At 42.1% G+C, this 18268-nt stretch overlaps 1 long non-coding RNA gene across 1 annotated transcript in view; it reads right to left on the bottom strand.

Annotated features, from left to right (window-relative positions):
- LOC123327148 overlaps window positions 1-9814 on the bottom strand; it is a 31440-nt gene extending 21626 nt beyond the window's left edge. The window contains exon 1 of the long non-coding RNA XR_006541650.1: window positions 9285-9814. This is a non-coding gene — a long non-coding RNA (uncharacterized LOC123327148). The remainder of the gene's footprint in view (window positions 1-9284) is intronic.
- Between the last annotated feature and the right edge of the window lie 8454 nt (window positions 9815-18268).

Raw genomic sequence — 18268 nt, 5'->3', positions numbered from 1 at the left:
TTGAAACTGTTTTGAGCCGCCCCCGGCAGATGTCATTCGAGCGAAGATAAAAGGGGAACACATATACACTCTCGGAAGCAATTGCCAAAAGCGCTTTAAGACCATATTTTCCCAGACAGGCATGAGGCACTTGGGTCGAGAGGTTATCGGATAGCCGGAGTTCAGAGTTTGCTGAGGTCGGCTCCAGCCAAGGGGCCGTAGAGTACGAGTGGAGCTCCGTGCTGCCAAAATCTCTGTGTGCATTGGCAATCAGTGTTAAATAAACGAGCAGGCCAAGTGCCACAGACAGGACGCAGGACACAGGACACGGACACCGACGGATAGCTGACGACATGCAAAATGCATCGGGATTTCAAGAGTCTGGCAGAGATGATGAAACTTGCAGGAGGCCTCGGAGCAGCTGATTGATTTGTGCCAGAACGGTTCCCCAAAATAACCAGTTCCTCTAATGCGATTTGGCCAAGCTGATTAATATGCACGTACTTATGCAATCGCATTAATTGGCTTTACTACTCTAATTAGCTTGTAAACTGGGTTATTTTGCCTGCGTCTTATCAACGCTGCACACACTCTTCTGGTCATTTCCTCACCAGGAATACCATCTTCAAGTCCTAAGCCATCATGTCGACACATTCATTATGCAATTATGTTAATGTTCCACCTCACACATTTATCTAAAATTAAATTTACCTAGGTGCACACAGAAAAATCTTTTGAAACCCAAAATAAGTAGGCGAAAATTCTTTAGGTAATTTCAAATCGTTGTATTTGAAATATAGTTTCGAGAAATTGCATTTTGTTCAGTGTATACGCCTGTATCCAAACGTCTTTGTTTCGCAGCATCAACAATCATCTGGTCATAAATTTCAAGGGATTAAATAAGCGTGAATAATTCATGTGGAGTTTTGGTTTATAGCGAACGAATCAGCTTCTCGGAGAAAACGCAGCCTGGGCATTTACGTTAAATTAATTGCCTCCCGAAAACTTTTTAAAGTTTTCTGCAAGTTTTGCGACTCTAATCAAACTTGCGCATTAGACAAATGCAACTGGAAACTCGGCTGTGTCAGCATGAACTTATGAACTGCAATCCAGCCACTCAAGTAGATGATATGGCACTGAAGGCAAGGAAAAAGCGAGCAAAACTCAATCAATGACGGGTGGAAATAAGGGAAATTTCTCATGCCCCGTCGACACCTAGAACATAGAAAATTATGTGTCGAAAAGCATCCATATACATATATGCACGGAAAAATGTGTATGGAAAAGAAAACTGCCAGCGACATTGACAGGATGATGCCATGCGTCTAAGGCCAAAGGCGGAAAAGCAGGGGGAGATGTTGAGGGGTATGAGTTGATTTATTACAGGAAGCACGGAGGAAGTGGGAGGAGCGGCAGATAAGCCAGGTCCTGGCAAATGCAATTGACAGGCATTAGGGGCAGATAAAAGCGCTGGAAAGGACGAAAGAGAGTTCATCAACTTGAGTGGCTGCATTGCAGTTTTAATGAAATTTTTGCCACAGCGGCAGCGAGATAAATCAGCCAAAAAGGTGAACTCAAAATTTACATAATAAGCGTGGGCCAAAGAGATTGCAAGTCGTTGGAAATTCATATTTATACATACATATATATAAGAGTAAGGTGGAAACTCCATTAATATTGTGCGCTCAGGTTGCTGAAGTTTTCTTCGATAGTATGAAAATGCACTCCCAGTGGCTGCTTTTCAGCGCTGGCTTTCCATTTACCATTTTTTTAGCTGCTGCATATTTTTCGCCATTGCGATTTTTCCCTGTTGACACTGACATTTAGAAAAGTACAAAGAATGACACAAAGCTTCATTGGATAACTTCATCGTTGCGAAAAAAGGAGTCACGCAATTATTCTCAGCTTGAAATAACAAGGAAAAAATTCACTTTTTCAAATGCTAAAATAAAATAGTAAAATGTATCTAAAAAGCTGTAAATTGAAGTACCTACGTGACTGACACATTTTACAATTAAAACTGGCAAATCACTTTTCCGCTAACCCACTTCAGATGAAAACATTTAATAATCGAAAGGTCCTTGATTGAATTCCATAGCTAATAACAACAGGCGGCGGAAAGTGAGCAACTTTCGACGCCATTCCAACAGCCTTCCCTCACTCTATCTAATTACAAAAGTTGAACGCGATTCCGGCTGACAAATGGCCGAGTTGGCCATATTTTCAATATGTTGCGAGCGCATAAACCAGAAGGGGCGGCACATCCATTGTCCTGCCGGTGACAGCATGTGGTCAGATACATATACTCGCACCACATAGGGAACAGAGATGATGTAGGGATGTTCGGAGGAGGCACCACATTCGTTGCTACCCGTTTTTGTGGCACGTGGAGTCTGCTGCTCCTGCGGCAGCCGCGCTCGATAGTTGGCCTAAAGTTTTAAATTAATGGCGCAAAGTTTGTAATTAAATTACGGAATAGTCGCTCGCTCACACACACACACACACTGCACTACACTACACCGTGCGATACTATAAATATTAAGTATGCCTGCGCATAAAAATAAGCTGCATTGAATTGGTTTTCGCCTTGCTTTTTACTCTTCTGCTGTCTATGTTTTTTCATACATGCCATGTGCACCCAGGCACTGCAGCGGTGCAAGTGTGTGTTGCAAGGATATTATGCCGTGGCAGTCGCAGCTGCCGGAACAATATATTAAGCCGTTAAGTGAGCCAACGACGAGCGCTCTGTTCTGGCACAGATTGCGGCACAAATTGTCCGGGCACTACACTGCGTATACGTAACGCAGCTATGCAGCTTGTCGCCGCATCAGAGACACTAATGCACTGAAACATACGGGGATTTAATTATTTGACCAATAAAATAATTATAGAATAGTATTGCTATTTTGTTTAAAGTATATGAAGGAAATATCAAATATAAGTTCAATGTTACTCCGTGCTAATATGCATTACATCTTTTGAACTTTTCTAAATATGTCGGTATAACTGCGATATTTTCTTGAGTGCAGGGAATCGTTGACGACGGTGACACAATTACAATGCATTAAAGTTATGATGAAGCCAGCCATGGTGATGATGATCATTGTGTCCTGGGAAACGGGAATCGTAATGGGAATGGGAATGGGACGGAGGATGGCCATGGATCTGCAACAATTATGAATCTCTCGCGCTGTGTCGCGTGTGTTGAATGCCTGACTGACAGCTGAAGGATGGCAAGGACACAGGACACGGGACACAGGACTTGCAGGCAGTCGAGCAGGAAAATCCCGCTGACAGTTGGAGCGAATGCGATGGAGACATCACATTGTCCCCGCTGGCATTTCACATATTCACATATAAAAAAAAATAAGAATCATTCTGGCTGAATGCTGTTTCGCGTGCAAAAATATTCCCGATGTCGTCGCAGAAAATATTTACGTTCTGAAGCCGAATACAGTCCAAATTAAATACGATTTTCAAACGGATTTCTGCTCTTCTTCTAGGGCATTCATAATGAATTTGAGTAATCGTTTTATACCTAAATTGATTTTGCATGGTTGTATTTAAAATATCTCTTTACTAGGCACCAAAGAATTGCAAAATTGATGTACACTTCCTAGGGCAAAAACCATCACTGTTTTGCAGGAAATTATAAATGGCACAAGCAGGTTTGATTAATGGCAACTACTTTCGCCATGATATTAAATTTTACCTAACCAAAAAGAAGATGGCAAAATAAGAGGAGATCCCACAAACTGTGGCGCATCATTCGAAAAGCCATTTGTAAATAACATAACCGAGGGCATTAAAAGCTAATCCCATTTGAGCCAAAGGCAGTAACGGCAGCTGAACACGTTTACATAGGAATAAATATGGATGCGGAGGCGAAGGTCGATGAAATACGGATGAAATCCGTGGCACAAATCCACGTCACTGGTTGCTGCTTATCCCGCTTCCTTGCCATTTTCCAGTGCTGCATATTTATGTGATTTATGCTAAATTTCTGGACCTTCGACCCCGATTTGGCTACGGTTTTGTGGGCTTACGTGTTCTGGCCAATGGCGACATTAGGGTCTTTTGCAAAAAAGGAAAACAAAGGCGGCGGCGTAAAGGAGAAATGCGGAAAATTAGGTCTGAATTTCTGCACCCCACCTGACAGGACCCGCCACCTTGGGAACCCTCTGTTGCTGCCCCATGTGGCAAATACCTGGAACTGGCTGCTTATGTACCTGTTTACATATTTATATAGGCTTTGTGGGGCGTCTACTCGATTATTAGCCCCGATGCCTTGTGGTTATACATTCAAAGCGGCAGACACCATTTTCGTTACTTTCCTTATTTTCCCTTTTGGGTGTGTTCAATACAACGTCCTGTTTTGAAGGGGACCTACATTATGTGGGCCCTGCTGTGTTGCCTTTTAAATGTTTATGCCAATATTTACATTTCTGAGGTTCGACCCAATGATAAAATATTTGATTTTAACACGAATACAAATGGCAAAAACACGAAGGCCGCAGCAGACCCAAAAATAAAACGCCGACGACCCGTCTCAGCTGGAAAAACAGGCAATCGTGATAAGCACACACTTGATCGATGGCGCTAATGGTGGCTTATTTATTTTCCTTCTTGACTCAATGTCGCAAAAAAGGACCAAGGAAGGCGAGGGTTAGCTAAACATTTTAATTGAAATTGCTTCAAGTTTAAATGGAATTTTGCACAAATTTCAAAGTTGTGCATGTCTCTCAGGCAATTCATTGCCCCATAACAATTTGGCTTAAATCCAATCAGCAACTTTAACCTTCACATAAACTGTTCACCGAAGGTCTTGCTGATTTGAATGCTGCTCCCAGCTCACACCCACCCATATTTTACAACCCATTCGTATCAATTAGGCCACTAATTAGCCTTAATTAACTTGCCAGCTGTCAATTAGGCCAGGCCCAAAACAATTGCCACATCCCAAAGCAATGCAAGATGCAATGGAAAATGCCTCAAGAAGCACGGCACTCGGAAAACTTGCGTTTTGCATTGCGGAAAATCGGCTTAGATGCGCTCAGCAACCTTAAGATGTTTTCTCATCCGCGGCGCTGTTTTTCCATTAATTAATTTACTGGCTTTGCGAAATCTCCTCCGGCTGCATAAATATTTGACTTGCCAGCAGCAGCAGCAGCTTGAGATTTATTTCCCTCGAATTGAAATGAATGACTGTCAGTCAGTCAGTCAGTCAGTTAGTCAGTCAGCCAGCTGGTCGGTTTGTCTGTCTGCATACTAAGTACAATTAGAGTTGGTTTCAGCAGCATCCTTGCCGCTCGGCACTGGCATTGCATAAAGAATAAGCTGTCTTTGCATTGAGGAATAAGGACAACAAAGTCGCGGTCCGCCGGGAAAATCCGGCACTAAGCCTTTCCGCCCTCCCCGCCGTCTTAGACCAAGTTTTGAGTAATGAAACCGCTTCGCGAAAGTTTCCGTGCTGTAAATCTGTTGGATTAATTATTACAACTCGGAATTGTTTACAGCGAATCTGCAGCGCTTTGACTTTTTGCTTTTTGCTGATTATGCTTTGTTGCCCTTTTCCAGGGTTTTCCTTGTTTTATTTGCTGCTTATCTCTGCGCAGTTTCCCTCCACCCGCCCGCTTTTCCAAGGATGCTGTTATCTAAACGACATGTGTATAAGCATTTTGCAGCCTCATTTAGCTGGACTTTGGGACTCAACGAGGCGCAGAAATCGACTGCCAAAGATTGTGTCCCGAAAACAATTGGGTCGCTGAAGGGTCGTCAGCTAAACGGTCACATAAAATGCAGTGTCAGTGTGACGGGCCAAAAGGTCCACAAACTGCGAGCTTGGGAAGTTTTTTAATTAAAATCTAATGTGGCAAAAGTGTGGCGATGGGAGATACGAGTACGCCCTCAAATGCTCACCCGCACACCAACTAAATTACGCCTAATTGCGAGTGTTTAATTATGCACTAGTTTAATTTTATGGTCTTGTGGCCGGGGCCCCCGAAAATATATGAAGACATTCGGGTTGATGGCGAGTGTTGTGTGGGCTGGTTGTCCATGTGCCCCACAGGATGTGGAGTCTGCCGACGAGTCCTTCTCCCCTAATCTGCGTGTGTTTGCTGATAATTCCCAGCTTTAGTTTACGCAAGCGTAGCCAAAGTAGCAAATAATTGCTTGCTTGTCTAGTTGGTTGGGTTGATGGACTTGTGGGCACACAGAAAGAAATACTACACATGCCATTTTAATTAAATATGAGGATTTCTACGTTCTCTGAGCAATATATTACACAATTCCAGGCAATAGGGCACAAAGGGGTTCGGGTTGCTCTGACTGCCAGCGAAAGTTCAGCCAACTTATACTTCTAATGCTACGCAAATTGTTTTCGGGGCATAAAAGAAATTTACTTTGAGCTTAAGGGGAGCTGGAAAAACAGGAGCCTGCTTATAAGTACTTGAAAATTCCTACGCCTCAGCACAAAAGGAAAATTGCTAAAAGTTTATTTTCTCGCTTTTCCCTCTGTTTTGTTGTCGGTATGCCCAAAGGGTGTGGCAATTTGCGGTTGCAAACTTATAATGTGTGCAAATTGGTCTATGAAAAAATCATGTGTGAAAATTTCCAAAGGGAGAACGGGCCGGAAAAGAAAACTTGGGAATGCTATTGCCTACTTTTACGGGCTGCTGAAAGTAGCCCGACGAGGTTCGGCTGGCCGGAGTGTCCGTATCCCCCCGGTATCGTAACGACCTTTCGGTTGCGGTTCTCCGCCTGCCGGCACTCGGACTTCAATTAGCCCCGGAAAATAGATAGCCCAAACAAAGGGACGGCAGTGAAAGAAAGCGGAGCTGGTCAAGGAAAACCTTTTCCCATCGACACCTTCTGCAAATTGAACGCTCATTATTCAGACAAAAGAGAGACTACGTCGATTGAAGGCTCGGCCTGGAAACAATTTAAAATTAATTGGTTTCAATGTCTGTCCTGGATGTGGTTGTTGATCATAGTAGATGAAAAACCTGGCCTACAAATTGGCCAGCTCTTCTTCGCCTTTCATTCTGTGTGGTTTTCCGGAAAATGAAATCATTTGAAAGTGTTTGCAGCCCCATCGCCCCATGCAAACAATAAAGCAGAAAAGGGTTTCAACTTTCTTCTGCAATAAACTCCCTTTTTTCACCAGTTTGCCTAACCATCAAAAGGTTGAGATGACTGTAAAAATGCGGGGTGGTGGTGGAGGGGCGGCCTAATTAAATGAAAATTCATGGCGTATGCTCTGATGAAACTTTTCCATGTTGTTTTCCATCTGCCTTGTTGTTGTTCCTGTTTCCCCTGCCGCTCTGAAAAGTATCCCAAAATTACGGCCAACAATACTTTGAATATTTTTGCAACAAGGCGACTCGGTGCGGTGGGTGTGTCTGTGTGGGGTGTGTAACGCACAGCACACAACCTTGTTTTGTTAATAAGATACAATGTTGTTCAAGCATGTCTGATACTCTTACGAAACAATACTCTTTGGTTTGCGGTTTGGCTTACATAATGTTGTGGAGTTCGATTTGACCCTATTCAACGTTTAAATTTCATTCATTAAGCTAGTTGTGTGAAACTTGTGATAGATATTTAACTTTCGAGAAGCACCTATGAAAATTAGAAAGGATGTCAGTGTAAAACTGCTGAATTCAAAACTAATATCAAAATGATTGGATATTTATATTTATAGGTTGTTTTTATCTCTTTATTCTATAATTCTGCAGAAATCTACTAAATTGTCGACTTCGTTAGAGCATCACCAGTTCGTAGTCCCGTCAGATTTTCGCCCGTTGTTTTTATGCTTCTTGAAAGGCGTTTTGTTGCCTGGCAGCCAACGCAGACTGAGCTGCGTGTGTGGTTTGGCAATTATTTGAGTAGTACTACAAGATACACACACCCACAGTCGCGCCGAGCAGAAAAATACACAAGCACGCAGATGTACATAATTACTTTGTATACATTTGCATGGCAACTGGCGAGGAAGAGGGGAAGCGGGTAGGGAGGGGTGTCCTCGCAGGGAACAATCAGTGCAAAACATTGTAATGCGAATACGTATACGCAGTGTGTGCCACTGCGAGTGAGGCTCAGTTTAGAGCTCCTCATCCTGCTCACTCGGCGCTTTCCGTGTAATATGCTGCCATGTTATGTCGTAAATGTCGCTTTTTATTATTTTACATACATTCTTGTGTTCGCCAGGATTTCTCGCCCAGCTTCCTGCCTTCCTTTGTTTTATTTACATTTCAACACGCGCTTGCAGGATGTCGTTCCTCTCTGTCACAGACAGACTTGGCGGATGTCAGCCGGGGCCAGAAGCGGAGCACATCTAATTTTCTGTGTAATGACAGCCAGTGCCAGTCTGGAGCAGACGAGAACGGAATGTCTGCAGCCGGGCCAGAAATATTTAATGCCGTTGATTTTTCTAATTAAATGTCTGCCAACGAGTTGGCAACTGATTAAAGGCGGTTATATATTCGCTGTGGCGCTCGCCACGGTTCCCTGCTCACATTTGTCCCACCTGGCGTATGCGTAATGCATTGTAATTTTTCTTGAAACTCTCAGGCAATTCCTTGGCTTTTATTGCCCACTCTAAGCTGATTTATTTGCGCTCTAATGAAATTTGTTTCGTGTGCAACGAGGCCAGCAAGAAAAGAAAAAGCTTACGCTTCAGTTCATTTTTTGAGAAATTTCCTAGCCAAAGCAACCAGGGTGCGGAGCTTTAAATTATTTCTCCGCATTGGCTACAATTTTATTGAGCAAAATTAATACTTTACATTGTTGGAGAATCTTAAAGTTAAATAAGACATAGTAGTAAAATTTAAATTGACATTGAAATTGGGTATATTAAGGATAGCAACCTGGCTATAAAAGGCGTTGAAACTAATAGTTTTAGGAATTTCTCGTATAGCTCTTGCTGCTAAAGTCAGTTACATTATTCAATGTGAAATAGTACTTTCATATTTTTGATTTCCCCCTTATGACCAAATTCAATTTACTAAATTGAACACTAACTGGTATATTCATGCTGCGAGTTTCAGCCGCAGAAGCTAAATAAAATTTGCATGTCATTAAACAAAGCTCGGGCATAAATCAAAAACAAAAAAGCAACCGAAAGTTCATTGAAATGGCTACCGAAGTGCAAACGTAATTAATTAAAAACCAATTGCCACCCGCCCATAACCGCAGCAATAAAATCCATCAGGATCAACAAATTCACAGCTAATAAAACGCCATTCGGCGATTTACGATTTCCATTTGTTGATTAGTTAAAAATAACGTGAGCGAAAACTTACCGCAATATTGTGTTTAGTTTTTGGCCCAGTTAGGTGGGTTTGCTGGCTGGTTTTGCGGTAGTTATGGGTCTGTCTGTGGCGTTTTAATTAAATTGATAGTGAGTGTGTGTGGGGAACGTGCCGCAAATTAAACACGCGACTCACTGAGACGAGACTTTTTAATTGACACACATCCACGGCACTCGAGTGGGAGAGGAAGGTGATGGGTTAAGGATCGGTTCAGTCACCTTGCAGTCTGCTTGCTTTACTCGGCCGAACACTACGCGACATGACGTTAGGCCGTAGGACGGGGACTGAACGCGACGCGTCTACTTCTGTTGCCGTGGTGTGAGTGTTGCAGGTTGCAGGCGCATGCAGCAGCCGCAGCAGCAGCAGCAGCGGCCGCAGTAGTAGCTGGAGGAGGAGCAGTCCAAACGGAGCTCAGTAGACCAGGCCACCTACAACACGCAACGACGACTGAACGAGCGATGGCCCAAGGACCAACAGCACAGCCCCAAAAGCACTAAAGTCCTTCGCAGCAGCAGCAACGCAGCAGCAGTAGCAGCGGAGCCGCAGCAGCGACAGCAGCAGCAGCAGCAACATTAGCAAAATCTCGGCTGAACGGGCGAGAGAGAGAGCGAGCGGCACGGGCAGCGGCAGAGAGAGAGAGCGCCGACACGAGGCGGGCATTTTCCGCTTTTCCGCTTTCCACGAAGCGTGCAATTTGCGTCGCGCATCGGTATTTTCCGACGGTGCACGCTGCAAAATGGCTCGTGCATTGCAACATTTCACTGTGGGAATGTTGGCGCTGCTCCTTCGCGAGAGCGAAGCGGAACGCGATGGAATTGAAACAACCAGTGCTGTGATGCGATGTAAAGGAATTTCGGTGGGTCTATGGATGAGGGAAACCGACTGTTCGCGGAGATTTTGGAATGCTCGTATAAATATTTTAAATCAAAGTGATATCGTCTAAGTTAGTGAAACTATACTTATCTACGTAAATACTTGGACCTTAAATGGTACACCCAGAACCCACATTAAGTTTCGGAGCTTAAGGACCTTTAAGGAACACTGGGCGCAGCTCTGTAAGGACTTAACAGGACCTCGGCAGCAGCATCACCGAAGCGGAAGTGAAACAGTTTCTGCGGCTCTCTCGCGCGCTCTCTCCGTCGCTTTCCCGAGTCTCTCCCGATACTGCGCCTGCGTGTCCAGGACGAAGCCGAGCGGCAGCCGAATTGCGATGCTGTCCTTCGGACTTCCGCTCGTGGACACTTGGCGTCCACGAGTTCCTGGCCACGAACAAAGCGCAACTTGCTCCACATATTGTAGCCCTACTTACACACATACACCATTTGCGGCCCGCACTCACTCACACACACCACAGCTCGCACACACACACACACAATCGGGAGCAGGATTACAGCGCTGCTTTTGCCCATTAGCCGATGCTGCGCTGCCGGAGCCGCAGTCGCTGCGCAGATTGGGCTTTGTTGTTGCCTCGAATGGCGCTGCTGCGCCGCTGCTGCGCTGCCGCTGGCTGTTATCACCAAACATTGACGCTGCTGATAACAGCAAAAGTGGCAAGCGAGTCGCATTAAAACCAACAACGACCCAATTCCTTTGCCGCCACCGCCAGTCCTGCTGATAATGACGAGGATAATGATGATCCCGGCGCTAGTCATTGGCCCCACTTGCCAATTCCCAGGGGTCAAGCCGGGTGGCAGGTATTTTGATTGGTTTTCCAGCTCGGTAAAATAGTTTGGTGCACGGGAAAAAGCTATTTAGGAAACTCTCAGGAGTCCTGAGCCTAGGGAATATTATAATTAAAGGGTAGATTTAAAATGTTATACACATTTTAAAATCAAAGAAAGTTAATGTATTAAAACTCTTTTTGGTAAGAAAAACTCTACCATTGTTACACTTGCGCCAAATAATTTTTCTCAGTGGACTAAACTGTATGCCTGTGAATAAAAGCTTTTTAAACAACTCTCCAAACACGAAAACGATTTAAATGAACATCGGCCAGGCAACAAAAAAGAAATCATTCCACTTTGGGGTCCTGGCATTTTAATTCTCATGTTTAACTTTGAACATTTTCCACCTTGGATGCCCCACACCCCGTACTTAATTAAATGTTGTTGGAAAAACGCTTTTCATTTGGGCTGCATAAATTACAAAGCAAAAGTGCCACTCGCAACTTCAAGGAGGAGGCCAAATCTTTCCCAACCCCAAAAAAGCCCAAGGCGTTGACTAGTGGCTAAATTATGGGGTGTGGCTGTGGCTCAGCTTATGCAAAATAAAATAAGTGTCTTGGCCGTTTCGAGACTCCTTCGGGCCATTAAAAAGTATTTCAAATTACTGCAGATGCTTGGCTGGGAAGACGCAGAGTCTGAATCCATGAATATGCTCGATTTAATGAAAAGGTAACGTACTAAAGTCCCTTATTTATTCTTAAATGTACACTAATAATAATCATTGGGACATTAGGACACCCCTAGACTTCACATGAGGCCCCACAAATTGATGTTGGCCTAAAAAAGCGTAGAAGCGAGGACACTTCTCTCTCCGCAGGACACCGGGCAAATTGCACTGGGAATGTCCTGCAGCGCGTCCACAGCCCCAAAAGAAAACACTCCACTCCGAGTTGTCATTTGTTTCTTATTGTAATTTATGTGCAGGCAGCGATTTATGATTACATTGTGATTTATAACGAATAAAGGCTTCAGCTGCTGCCGCTCAAAACATCCAAGGGTTGAGCAGCGGGAGGCTCGAAGGACTCTGCCAACTCTCACCTAATGTCACACGGCTGGTAAAAGTTTTGTGCAAGTTGTCAAAGTTTTTCAGCAGTTTTTCAGCTGCTTGTTTCAGCTGCTTTTCACCGGCAAAGTTTTTCCCTCGATATTGTTGCAAGTACAACGCAAAAAAATGGCATACAATCTGTCAATGTTAAGCAGGAATGGAAAAGCGGCAGCCGAGCCAGTCAAGAAAATCAATTGAAAATTGGCCATCGAGTTTTTGGGTGGAGCGACTGTCTCAGGTGTTTATGGAAACTTTTATATTACAGGACTCCGAAAGGATTTCCTTCAATCCAAGAAAACTGACCCCGAAATGCGCATTTAATTTCATTTTAAAATGGACGAGTGTAGTAGTACTTGATTTAGAACGCAATTCGACTCTATAAAATAAATATACATTATGCATTATGACGCATTAAGTTCGAAAAAAACTGTCACGTTGTCAATTTTCCATCACTGCTTGAGTATTTTGCCAACTTCAATCGATATGCCAACAAAATGTTCACCGTTTTCAAAAATGTCAAAAACATTGGATTCTGATACAAATGTAAAAAATATAAGGAAATATTTGAAAAATTAAAGAGCCTGCAGTAAAATGTTTTGCTCGCTTCCCAATCGACAATTACATTCCATTAGGTGAAAACCAGCCGGAAGCGTCTACGAATTTACACTCATACATTTTTCATGTCCTTGCCATCATTTTCGACTGACCCCGAGTGACAGGAACGCGTGTTGCCCCGTGTTGCGGCTGTTCCGCCTGAAATGTCAAACAAACACCGCTCAAATTAGCCGCACCACCCGGCGGGTGGTCGGTGGGTGGCTGAGTGGGTGTTTGTTGTCCGTAATGCGCGTGAATTGTTAAACTTTATTTTGACAGCTTTTGGCCTCGGACAGCAGGACATGTCAGACGAACACAGGACGAAGGAAGCTGACGACGAGACGCCACTTTTCGAATGCCTCTGAAGACCTTTAAACAGTTTTGAATCGTGGCATATTCTCCATTGTTGGCTTCCTTGGTGATGGTTTCATTTTAAAGGGCTTAAAGCATATCGATTTTGAGGTCTTTAATATTAATATCTCTTAATTGTTCACGCAATTAATGCTTACGTACGAAGTGCATGCGTAAACCGAACTGAATTTGCAAAATATTTTGTTCACCTATTTGCACTTTCATTTCATGCATTGGTTGCAACGGAGTGTAATCTTTTATTTGAGTGGAACAAATGCAGCACATACACAGTAAATATTGTCAAAAATTGTAAGCGGATTACGCCAATTAAATATTCTGTGGGATGTGGGATTATAAAACCTGTCATTTGTTTTAAGCCAGATGGGATAATCGCCGCCTTGCTGGTTGTTTTTGGCTGCCAAATAGTGAAAAGTTGTATATTGCAGTGGTAAAAAGGCCAGCTCATCCTCAACCTTAATCGTGACCCAAAAGAAGCCGGGCGTGTACTGATTTGCCACCTACCTGCACACAAAAATCATAATTAATTTAGCTTGAAAACTGCCAGCCAACATCAACTTGAGCCTAATTTGGGCACTCCTCTGCCCTCCGGGAGCTGGCAGGAAAGTGCTTGGTAATTACTTTTGGCATGGCAGCGATGAAATCGCTAGAAAATCACACAATTCAGGCAAAGGAAATTAACTCATTTCCACATAAATTAGTTCCGATTTCCGGCGCTCTCTTGCGAAATATTATGCGTCGATTATGATTAACGATCATTGGCGTTGTGGGGCCCAGGACTTTCATAAATAACTCACAGGACTCGTTTGCCTGGGAATGAGTGAGCACAAATCGTCCACGCCTCCTTCCTCGGGACACAAAATCTAGGACTTCTTTTCCTTACTTCCCTTGATTTCTGCCCGGCCATTTTTTCGCCCATCCAGAAATTTATTTATGTGCTCTCGCTGCTGGCGGCCAATTTTTAAGGACACGACAGGACGACGCTTCTGGGCGGTCTCATTGCGCTGGCAATTACGCGAGCCGCGCTCCTCGAAATATTGCCAAAGTCATTGACTTGGGTCCAGGCCGTTTATGAATTATATAATACCAGCTAGAACTTGCTGGTGCACGGAAAAAAATAATGTTTGAATTCGGGGTGACTGACTTATTATCAGCAATGAACCCATGTAAACGCTTTCCCAATTCGTCATGAACTAAAACATTAATTTAAGTGTTGTATTTATTTTATTACTTTTGAATGCACCCTTCAATTTAAAATAATTATCTTAAGCTTTACATTTGTTTAAGTGTTTCCCAAAAGCAAGCATCTGCAAAAGGCGGGACCGAAGAAAACCTCAGGCACGCCAGAATATCAATGAATATGAGTTATTCGCACGCATCCGAAAGTTTTTCACTTTACAGAACTCATGAAAAATACATTAAAGAACACGGGGCGCACAAAAAATGCACAAGTCTTCTAAAATCTGCCGAGTTGTAAAAAGCGGCTGTCATTAAAAATGAATTTGTGCCAAAAGCGCAACTAATGAATAAGGCAATATCCCAAAAAGAAAAACCCCCAAAATTAATGTTAGGGATAACTCTCGTCCCCGAGAATCTGTGTCAATCAATCAGCTGATAAAAAGAATTTGTTGACCAAAGGGATTTTTCCAGGGGAAAGATTTGTTTGGCCTCGACTTTCTTTGTGCGGTGGACAGCCTAAGCATCGGCCTCTATTCGAATTATACATTTGACATATTAGTTCTGGCCGATAAGAAATTGATTTCTGCCTTTCAACGGCAGCAATCTCGACGGCTTCTTTCCACAGCTTTTCATAGAAAATTGCTTTATTGAGTGGGGGAAAGGTTGAAAATGGGGTTCACTGGGTTGGGGCTCAGTTCTAGCCATCAAGTTTGAATAATCACGAGTGGCATTGGTCCTTAAAGTGTTATTTTAATGTGAAGCTGACCGATTTTTGTTGAAGTGAATAAATTTCACTACACATTCTACCAAAATAAGTAAGATGAGCACCACATTTAAAGTAAATTAAAATACTATTATTAATAATTATAAATATTTATTATTATTATTATTATAATTATTATTATTATAATTATTATTATTATTCTTATTCTTATTATTATTATTATTCTTCTGCTTCTTATTTGTATTATTGATATTATTATTATTATTTATTATTATTATTATTATTATTATTATTATTATTATTATTATTATTTTTTTATTATATATTATTATTATTATTATTATTATTATATTATTATTATTATTATATATTATTATTATTATTATTATTATTATTATTATTATTATTATTATATTATTATTATATATTATTATTATTATTATTATTATATTATTATTATTATTTATTATTATTATTATTATTATTATATATTATTATTATTATTATTATTATTATTATTATTATTATTATTATTATTATTATTATTATTATTATATATTATTATTATTATTATTATTATTATTATTATTATTATTATTATTATTATTATATATTATTATTATTATTATTATTATTATTATATATTATTATTATTATTATTATTATATATTATATTATTATTATTATCATTATTATTATTATATATTATTGTTATTATTAATATAATTATTATTATTATTATTATGAATGAGCTGCTTGCATATCTACATCTTTTTTTTAACTACATTACGCTTATCTTACAGTCTTTTTAATAGACCATAGGGTTCTTTTCTTATATTAAATTTTAAAGGACTCCTTCTTATATTACATTTTAAAACTCCAAGGTCCTGTCCTACTTCATCATTTCATTCCCAAATCCAACTTCATTTAGTAAAAATTATAGTAAGGAAAATTTTTTCAAATGCCTCACTGAAATACCAATCGACAATTTTTGGAATTTATATTTAACTTAAGTACTAAAAATAAATAAGCTGGGACATTCACTGCATATAAACGTATTCATCAAATTCCTCCTTACGGGAATGCAGAGAAAACAAACACTCAATTGGGAATCATGGAAGACGTCAATCCTCGTGAGTCCTTTGAGCTGCTTCAACAGTTCGCTAACAACATTGTTTATATTGCCCGACCGATACTTGAAGGATATGATATAGACACGCGACTGATACTTACTAATGAAAAAATCGCAATACCAGGCGGGAGCTGTCCGATTTGGTGGGTGCGGGGTAAGCAAACATTTTGGACGGCTCTTGTCAACAGCCGGATGTCTGGACATTCCGCACACCCGGGGCAGCTTCTCCTGTTTGGAGGGGATGCCGGGGGCACTTCCATAGCCCAGAAGTGGACCATTGGATACAGTTGACGTATTTTGTTTATGTGCGTACGCCATTGATGACAGGCAGCCCGTCCTGACAGGGAATCTATACGATGTCATATCCCCCAGAAGCACGTGATGTCATTAGCTACAAAACCGAAACAGTTTCGATGGTGGGTGGTGGGTGGTGGGGGTCGTGTAGGGGAAGAAGGAAGGGGAGGTCAGTCAGCGTGGCAGTCTAACGCATTTGTCATAAACTAACGAAAAATGCCACGAAATTCGGAATGGAAGCCGACACCAGCACCACCATCACCGCCGATACCGCAACCACAACGCGCCGAGCACACACGCCAATCAACGTCAACATTCCAGCTGGCCAACTGCAGCACTACACTCAGAAAACTGTGTCAGTGCATCGCCTCAAATAAATCATCTAGTTCAGGGAGTCTTGTTGCCAGCAAGACTCGTCTTATTAAGGGCTGAAAAAAGATTTTAGATTAGAAATGACTACTCACTCAAAGTTCAAGTAAAAGCCCTGTATCTTGCACATTAATAGCAATATAAATTGAAGATGTAAACATACATCTTGAACACTTTATAACCAATTACCATTACATGCGAGTTTTAAATCCTGCAACTTCTTTCAGTGTAGCTTCTGCATCCGTAATAGGACTCAATACCAGTGGCATTACCGCGAGCTTCGGTGCGGAGATGAGGTTGCATTTGCCATCGGGCCAGAATCCCGGCTGAGTGATCTATGCCGCCCGCCGGCCGTTTATTGAAATTCCTTAATGAGCATCACTCCAAATGACCCGTGGTGACCTCGCTCCTCCATACACGCCAGTCAAGTGAAATGCAATTTCCGCAGGCTGGTGTGATACGAGCAGCTCGGGGTAATTTGCAGGCAATTCAATTAAAGCCGACATGCCATGTTAGCCTAGGAAAAAATAAACGATGGACAGAAAGGAAAATGTATGTTTCTCAATTTAAATGTTGTGCTATACTTTCATTTCTTAAAGTTAAAACATAATAATAACCAATAGTACCATGCGTTTAAAGCCAATTCACGCATATTCATTTGAATGAGCTTGTTGCTAAATCGGTGTGTGTTTGCCCACATAGATCATATTTATACGTGATCCTGTCCAAATAAATTTCACCTTGATATCCAGTGGCTTCATCCAGCTGAGAGTGCTTAAATAACGTATCAGTTCTCATATTTCGAGCATTAATTTCAATTAAGTACCCGACGTTGGGAAGCGCGATAGATGGGGTAATACCACTTGGGCTCGGGTTACGTGGGGCGGTGGGTGGCTCTGGGTGGGGCGTTTTGTTGCCTGTCTTGCAAATCGTTGTTGCCAATTACCGCTAATGTCGCACAGTTGCGGCATTGCCATAAAATTAATGATAAGAGCGCAATAAAATAAGTTTTACTGCAGGCGGGACGAAGGCGACAACACAAAAGCCAAGGAAGCGCAACAGCTGTGGGGTGGGGGCGGTGCCGGGCTCCATCCAGCCACTATATATATGCCCCATATAAACCACCACACCCCACCAGCCCGGGAAGGGGTTTTGTGTCAGCAAAAGGTTATGCCACAATAAAATTAAATCCAACAAGCGTGAAGTAGGTGAAGTGGTTGCTCGCTTCGCTGCGCGCAGCTCTCGCTGGCTTTGCAAATTGAAATCCTTGGACTGTTTTACGGCAAAAGGAGTTACGAGTTACGACCGGTGGCTACTAATTGCCAGTAGCGACTTAAAGTCGAATCCTTGGCTAAGCGGCTTACTAACGACCCGCGTCCAGTGTCCATTGGGTCATCAGCTGTCACGGCCTTTCATCCAGCCAGCATCCTGGCTGCTGGATATCCTTATCGTCGGGGCAGCAGACAAAGCCCGGCCTCCACACATTAGCATATTTAACTTTTATCCGTGAAATGAGCTTTGAAATGTCGGAATATAAAAAGCCTT

Source organism: Drosophila simulans, chromosome 2L (genome assembly GCF_016746395.2).
Source record: "Drosophila simulans strain w501 chromosome 2L, Prin_Dsim_3.1, whole genome shotgun sequence".
NCBI lineage: Eukaryota > Metazoa > Arthropoda > Insecta > Diptera > Drosophilidae > Drosophila > Drosophila simulans.
Note: the sequence above shows the minus strand (reverse complement) of the source record. Positions and strands in the feature narration are given on the sequence as shown.